This window comes from Engraulis encrasicolus, chromosome 4 (assembly GCF_034702125.1).
Source record: "Engraulis encrasicolus isolate BLACKSEA-1 chromosome 4, IST_EnEncr_1.0, whole genome shotgun sequence".
Taxonomy (NCBI): Eukaryota; Metazoa; Chordata; class Actinopteri; order Clupeiformes; family Engraulidae; genus Engraulis; species Engraulis encrasicolus.
In genome coordinates this window covers 12924806-12933222 of record NC_085860.1, presented here as the reverse complement: position 1 = coordinate 12933222, position 8417 = coordinate 12924806, and the positions used below count along the sequence as shown (strand labels likewise).

Here is an 8417-nt window from a genome sequence, read left to right as displayed (position 1 = left end):
TTTTATATAAAAATAGGCAACATCATCTTTTGGGGGAAATCCTGGCACCAAGAAGGGAACGGATTGAATCGATTTGGAATTAATCGAATCGAATCGAATCAAATTGAATCGTGATTAATTGATTCAAAGTCCTAAGAATCGAAATCGAATCAATACAGGAACATGGCTGCGATACCCAGCCCTACTCACTACATACACTAACTAGGTCTCACCATATACACTAACTAGGTCTCACCATATACACTACCCAGGTCTCACCATATACACTAACCAGGCCTCACAATACACTAACCAGGCCTCACAATATACACTAACCAGGCCTCACAATACACTAACCAGGCCTCACAATATACACTAACTAGGTCTCACCATATACACTACCCTGGCCTCACCATATACACTAACCAGGTGAGGTCTCACGACATACACAAACCTGGTCTCACCATATACACTTGCCAGCTCTCACCATATCTCCTGCTCCACAACATAATAACATAGCCAGGTCTACAGAGCGAGCATCTGGAACGACTGAATTGGTGGAGAGCCTTCCTGTTTCATACAATCACTGGCATTTGTTCATGACATTTTAAATGATTACTGGGGCAGGGGTGGACTCTACTGATGTTCAAAATGAACACCCCCCTCCCTCATTCCTCCCTCGTCCCTCACCGCTCGCTGATTAGTCGGTTATCTGGTAACAAGACCCAACTCCTCTCAAACCTCCAGCTCCGGACCCTCTGTACAAATGAAAGGAATAGCAGGGGATGGCAACACCAGACGTTAATAACACAGAGATCAGCACTTTGCCTCGGGTTAACAACAAGTTGGATAAGAGCTTTTGAAACCAAACATCGATCTCATTATCCAAACGTCAATCTAGTGACAGTCCACCTGAGTCAACTACCTCTAAAGATATAAAATATATGCTGACTAATCCTGTGAATGTATTCAATGTCTGCTAAATTCTACAATGTATTTTCACATCTGTAATCACTAACACAATGAGTTGTACCCATTTAACAATTCAAACTGCTCTTGCTTTCACACGGCTTCAGTAATTAAGTAATCTTCATGAAGCTCTGCCTACCCAGGGATTACTTACTAGCCTACTACTTCTCTCAGCCTCATCTTTATCTCTGGGGAATAGATAAGATCTCATTTACTGGTGTGTCTCTTAACACCCCTGCAGCCCCTGAGTCCAATACCAGCCTGAGTCTAGATTGGATTTACGCTGCAGGGGCTTCATTAGACGGCCTTTGGCCTGCATTTCATTTGAGAAGTGTGAGGAAAAGGTCAGTTCTTTATTAACTCTAAATAATATGAATGATCTGATGTGAAAGACAATTTTCGAAATGTTATCACACAACAAAAGTGTGTATATGTGTGTTGGATGAGAATGTATTTGTTTTTAAAATATGTATTTAGTCAATACGACTCCAAAAAGAGAAATTTTCCTGTGGGCATGTGAAGTCTTCTTTGAAACGTACCAAAAAAAATACCACTTCTCTTTCCCCACAGCTCACAAATGTTGAGTGCACTGGCTGAGTGGTCTTATTTGTCAGTGAGCGAGATCTTGGAGACTGCGGCAGGCAACACCCCAACGACTTGAGCTCTGTCATGCGTGCGTAACATGTGTTCCAGCCCACAAGAGGCAGTGTGCAGACTTTCCTCATCCCCCTTCCATCCCTCCCTCCCTCCCTCTCTCCCTCCCTCTCTCCATCCCTCGCTCCCCTCTTCCCTCCTCTGACCCCAGGCCTGTGTGCTGTGAGGGCCTGAATCCCAGATGTGAACACCACGTGTGAAGTGAGCTGCTGCTGCGGTGAGGCGGCTCCCAGGTGGCCCACATCACCAGGATGACCTCCAGCTACCCTTCAGCAAGGAGCACGCAAAGATACAGCTGCCTGCCCTCCACACAGTGAAGTGCTCTCTCTCTCTCTCTCTCTCTCTCTTTCTCTCTCTCTCTCTCTCTCTCTCTCTCTCTCTCTCTCTCTCTCTCTCTCTCTCTCTCTCTCTCTCTCTCTCTCTTCCTCCCTCGTTGCTCTTTCTGTAATTCCCATCCAAGAGGTGCTGCTGCCAGTGGACATATTTATAGTGTCGTTGTGAGCTTTCAGAATGAGCTATGGTCATAATTAACAAAGGACAAAAATCCATTATGTTTTATGGGTAAAGGTGACTAAAGCCAACATGACGTTTTAGTTCCATGTGCCTTTCTACATGAGAATTGTCATATGGATGCTTTTGTGGTTGGTTTACTGTAGATCTCTCTCTCTCTCTCTCTTTCTCTCTCTCTCTCTCTCTCTCTCTCTCTCTCTCTCTCTCTCTCTCATGCACCAATTACACGCACACACACGCACACGCACACACACACACACACACAGAGACACACACACACACACACACACACACACACACACACACACACACACACACACACACACACACACACACACACACACACACACACACACACACACACACACACACCCACACACACACACACACACACACTATTGTATTACAATTACTGATCATTTTCTGCCTGCTCCTTTCAAGTGTGGGAGAGTAGATGCCATATGTTTTGCTGCTACATGGTTTCCATTGCTAGAAATACTATATCAACAGTTTCAGTTTCATTCCCAGCTGCTAAATAACTCACTCTGTCCTACAGACAAACCTGACGAAATGTGTAAGAAAACAGTGCCCCGATTAGTAAGAAATTGGGGTAACAATTTATAATACCGACTCCTTATTAAGCATTAGTCATGCATTTGTTTAGCATTATTCAAACCTTAGATAAGCCCTCGTAAAACATTTGTTAACCATTATCTCATTATTATTTCCCAACTTAATCATTAATTTACACTGTTAATGGTTTTTGATACTGATACATGTGTGTGAGAGTTGGGGAAGGATGGCCAATTATCAAGGGTTATCTTAGGTTTGAATAATGCTTAACAAATGCATAACTAATGCTGTATTATAAAGTGTTACCGAAATTGTCATGTGTGTAGGTGTGGAGACAAAGGTTTATTTTCTGATCATGGATTTTACTATGGCTGTAGTTCCAACATCAGAACAATACCTGAAAAAGAAAAAAAAATCTCAAGTTCCAAAAACAAATCCTGTTGCTTACTAAACTGTCAGCAACACAGTAGTTATCTTCAACCCGTGACCCTTGTGAAGATATTCGTAAGAATGCTAACACTGTCCTCAGTTAAAAATACATTTGTTCCATAGATAAACGTATTGTCTCTATTCATTTGATAATGCTTTAGATTAGTGGTCTTCCTTAATCTCCCCCTAGGGGTAAATGAAATGGCTCTTCTCTACTCTATTTCAAACTTATTACGGCAAAGCTTAGTAAAACATGTTTAAACACTTGTCAAATGAATAACTAATAAAAAAAAACATGTAGCCTTTTACTGCAGCTGGGGTCGCCGGCGACCATATTCACTTGCTGAAAATGCTTAACTACATCATAACAACATTGCTATGACATTACAGAGAGCCATAGTGCTGCGCTCAGGGGTTGAAAGCTTATGTAAATAAATAAGCAATTTTATGTTACAGTAACACAGCAGACACCACAGCAGGCCTGTACGTTTTGCCTCCAAAGAGCAAAAGACATTACAGTAAACCACAGGATGTAGATGACAATAGAACTCATCCAGCAATCCATTCTCGTGCCACTATGCAGCCATAGGCCATTTTTAATCGGTAGGCCTACACATTTACCGATATAATCATAGTATTCATTTCTCATTTAGTGTTAATAAATTATTTACTAACTGTTAATAAAGCTTTACGTCGACCACTATTCTAAAGGTGTAGAAATATTTTTTGTAGTTGATTTCAAGAACTCATGCTGCCCATTCACAAATGTTACCTTTTCTACAAATCCTTAATTCACTGCCATCAAATTCTTACTATTCATTTTGCCTGGGAACATTTTTCATACAAGAAAAGCTGGATCTTCTCCTTGTGCGCCATTTTGAATTTCCAGACGTCTACATTTTTATCCGCAAAACTTACTGTACTTTGGTCATATAGTACACAGTCAGTCAAGTCAAGTCAGGTCAAGTAGCTTTATTTGTCCCAGCTTGGGCCACTGTTTGGAAAAAAAGAAAAGAAATTGGGAATAGGCAGCACAATCTCAATGTGCAGCATAATTGCATCTGGCCACAATCCTACATACTGCCCCTTTAGTAAGTGTTACCACTGTGGGGCACTGCCAGACATAATCAAGCTAAAAGCCTTTTGCATCAACCCAATTGTGTGCCTGAAGTGTTGTCCAGCTGTCACAGGGCCATTTTCATCCCATTAGGGCAAGTCACACCTCCTTTGTTTACATGACACTGCAGCACCGCCGTAATAGCGGCGCACGACAACATGACAACACCTTCACATTTAATGGCGGATTTGGGAAGATTGTTTAAATTGCGCTTTGGTCAGGGAACAGACTGTTGGTTGAGAGTTATGAATCACACCCCAAACGTTGCCATATAGACTGCAAGCTTGATTGCTCATTGTTTATTTCTATGGACATTATTAAACAAGCATTTGCAGGTCTACTCTGTATGTCGGAGTAGCCCACTCTTACTTACAACTTAATAGAATATTCATCAGCATTCCAAATGGCCACATCACAAAGCATAAATAAGCATGGCACCACAGCCGACCTCTCTGAGTCAGATTTAAATATTCATTTTGGCTGTTGTGGTCAAGATAGCACGTAATACTGTAGATGACTAAAATAAATGTTGTCACAGGCTTCATTGTCTCTCTCAATGCCTGTCGGACCGGTCTTTGCTAAAAAATGCCAGATTTTTCAGGCCACGCCAGCCCTGATTTATATATAGTGATATTTGACCTTTCCATGCCCATGAAAATCGCTGACCTGTTGAACACGCTAACATATTTCTACATGTTACATCATTAAAAGCCTGTTATCTCCTAGACATGTGCACAGGGTCAGCGAAGATTGCTGTGAGGATCTTACATTTCTTTATTACACAGCCTGAGAAGGAAATATCTATAATACATAATAGTAATGTATTGTCCTCTTTCATTGCCCCCTAAGGATGGCATTGTGCCACTGTGTGCTACAAAAGTATGGGTCATCGCCCTCACAGTGCCGATGACAGTTTTGGCCAGGCCCAGGACAAAGTCATTTGAAAGGCCCTCCATACAATAGCGTTAATGTCTGCAGCTACTACATCATAAACAAATAGCTATGGCAACACCACAACATTTTAGTTAGGCATGTTATTACCATTTGGGTGACGATAAGGTTAAAAGAGGGTCTCCATAACAGTAAAAATATTTCCACTGAAGTTTTACCAGCTTCATACCACTAAAGCACAGACAACGTGTATGCATGTTTTGTGCTGGTTTTATCACCTGACCTTAATATTCTCCAAAACCTTTCCTGAGGACAACCATGTAGGCTACTGTATTCAGATGCATGCTGGGTAAAGCTTTGATGTGCGGCCATGGAAACCAGCAGGGGGGGTAATACAAACATGTCAGTTGTCCCGATCTCAGGGAGAGAGGAGGACACCAGAATTGTATCATTATTACGCTGTTCGTATTTGGTAGGGGCTCTTTCATAATACTTACCTGGCAGGGGAGACACCATGATCAAGAAGGTGGTTCACCATTGGCGAGGCTTAGCCATTGCACTTCGGCTAGGTTGACCTAATTGAATTCCCCAAATGTGGGAATCTCAACTGCATAATTTGTGGTAGTGGGGGACTGCGTCCGCGCTCTCCACTAATAAAAAATTCAGGGCAGTCATGGGTGAGCGGTTAGGGCGTCAGACTTGCATCCCAGAGGTTGCCGGTTCGACTCCTGACCCGCCAGGTTGGTGGGGGGAGTAATCAACCAGTGCTCCCCCCCATCCTCCTCCATGACTGAGGTACCCTGAGCATGGTACCGTCCCACCGCACTGCTCCCCATGGGGCGCCACTGAGGGCTGCCCCCTTGCACGGGTGAGGCATAAATGCAATTTCGTTGTGTGCAGTGTGCAGTGTTCACTTGTGTGCTGTGGAGTGCTGTGTCACAATGACAATGGGAGTTGGAGTTTCCCAATGGGCTTTCACTTTCACTTTCACATAAGGCTGTCCTGGGCCCAGCCAAAGCTGTGTAGCGGTCCTGTGCGCATTCACACTCAGAAAACAGTGAGAGTGCTGTAGCTAAATACTGCAGCTGGGAGGCAGATGAGGCGAGGCATGAGAGGAGAGGAGAGGGGAGCATTTGAGGCCAACAGGCTCAGCCTCATGTCTCCTGCCATGGAGTGGGGTGAGATGGGGAGAGATGAGCAGGGCTGGACTGGCCATCTGGCATAGCGGGCATTTCCCAGTGGGCCCAGCACCCTTGTGGGCCCCAATTTTCAGAAATGTTAAAAAAAATTGTTTTACATTTCTGAAAGTAGGGCTCATAAGGGTGCGGGGCCTACCGGTGAGTCAGTTCTGCGCCACTAATTATTAGGAGCACCTTTAAGCCAAAAGTGCCCGTACCCAATTCCTACCGCAGCCCAGCCCTGGAGAGGAGAGACACAGAGGGGAAAAGCAGGGAAATGCGCACAGAATTTCTCTCCATAGAGATTAGCTTCACTCAGCACTTTGATCTCCTCCACAGTCATCTTCAAAATCTACTCTACTTTGCCTTGTCTAAACTTGGCACATCATCACAGGTGAACAATAAGGATGATGACGATGACGATGATGGCAATGATAGATAGATAGATAGATAGATAGATAGATAGATAGATAGATAGATAGATAGATAGATAGATAGATAGATAGATAGATAGATAGATAGATAGATAGATAGATAGATAGATAGATAGATACTGTAACACATATGCATAACAATAATTAGCTTTCATGCTAATTTTATTATTCTAACAGTGGGATGCTACAAGGACAAGTCATTTTTAAAAGGGTGAGAACAATTCATGAGGTGTGCTGAGCTGAAGTCATCATTACTCTTTAATAGGGTGTGCAGTGTGCACCTTTCCAGAGAAGAGAAGAGGGGGAGACTTTGACTGGTGAAGAGAATGTTTACATCAATAATTAAATGTGCTGGACCTGAGATACGCGATTGTGAAGGTCAGACTGACACAATCACTTCTAAATTGAAACTCACTTCTTGGTTTTCTATATTAAAATTCCATACGTACGCGGTAGGACTTTGGACACACATGGAACGGATTTGTGACCTATTGTTACAGTATATTTATCACAACTCAATCTTTTGTGCTACTGTTGTGTGAGTTTTGACATCTTGTCTTTGATCTATTTCCGAGCTGCCACTTGAGAGTATCACTATACTAGGGTATGTTGGGAGTAGCTGCATCATTAATGATGTGCTCCATCGCCTTGGCAGTGGTGTATACATTGTGTTGACATCCTGCACAACACATGGACACGGCACAGTGTACAAACTGCATTGCTGTCTAACACCATTTGCAAGTGCATGCCAAAATGCAAAGCTGACTGCACACGCAAAAGTGAGCCTGTTTTCAGGGTCTTTGCAGGTGCACTCTTTCTTACATGATTCATTCAACAGAATATGCTAAATACTCCGGTGCACCGAGTTGACAACACCACAGCCTCATGCTGCCTCATGTTCTTGTAGATACTAACAAGACACATTTGCATCATAATGATTGAATGTATATAGTTATCTAGGCTACACTTTACGATCTGTCTGTCCCTGTATTGCTGTGCAATCCCGTAGAGCCTGGAGTAGCAAGGTGCTTTTGAAGGTATCGTGGTGTATGAACTGTCTGTACAGAGCACATGTGCATGTACTGTATGCATGCATATCATAAGTGTCAGGGTATGACCGTTGTCAACATTAAACAGAAACAATAACAGGAGGTCACCAGCAGGACATGGGATGTTTTACGAGTTCAAATCATCATAAACTCCCTTCAATGGAGCAAAACAATAATTTATGAGGCTAATAAAATGCAAATCAGCTCGATTATCAGCAGTAAAAACAAATAGCACGCCCAACATTCTCCTAGTTTTTTTTTCCGAGTCTCAAAGCACAGAAAGGTACAATACTTACAGCCTCTCTCTCACACTACTGCTGTGCCATGTGATGCAGGAGCCAAAACATCCAGTCCTGGAGCCTGACCCTCTGTCTGCACCAGCTGCAGCATCAGCAGGCTTACATGCATGTATTGCATGTACTGTACTTCTGTGTGTATGTACGTGTGTGTGTGTTTGTGTGTGTATGTGTGTGTGTGTGTGTGTGTGTGTGTGTGTGTGTGTGTGTGTGTGTGTGTGTGTGTGTGTGTGTGTGTGTGTGTGTGTGTGTGTGTGTGTGTGTGTGTGTGTGTGTGTGTGTGTGTGTGTGTGCGTGCGTGTGTGTGTGTGTGTGTGTGTGTATCTATCTATCTATGA

At 43.1% G+C, this 8417-nt stretch overlaps 1 non-coding gene across 1 annotated transcript; it reads left to right on the top strand.

Annotated features, from left to right (window-relative positions):
* The first annotated feature begins 5611 nt into the window (after window positions 1-5611).
* Window positions 5612-5775, top strand: LOC134448177 (U1 spliceosomal RNA). Its single transcript, XR_010034671.1, has one exon. It is a non-coding gene; the product is annotated as a U1 spliceosomal RNA (small nuclear RNA).
* The last annotated feature ends 2642 nt before the right edge of the window (window positions 5776-8417 follow it).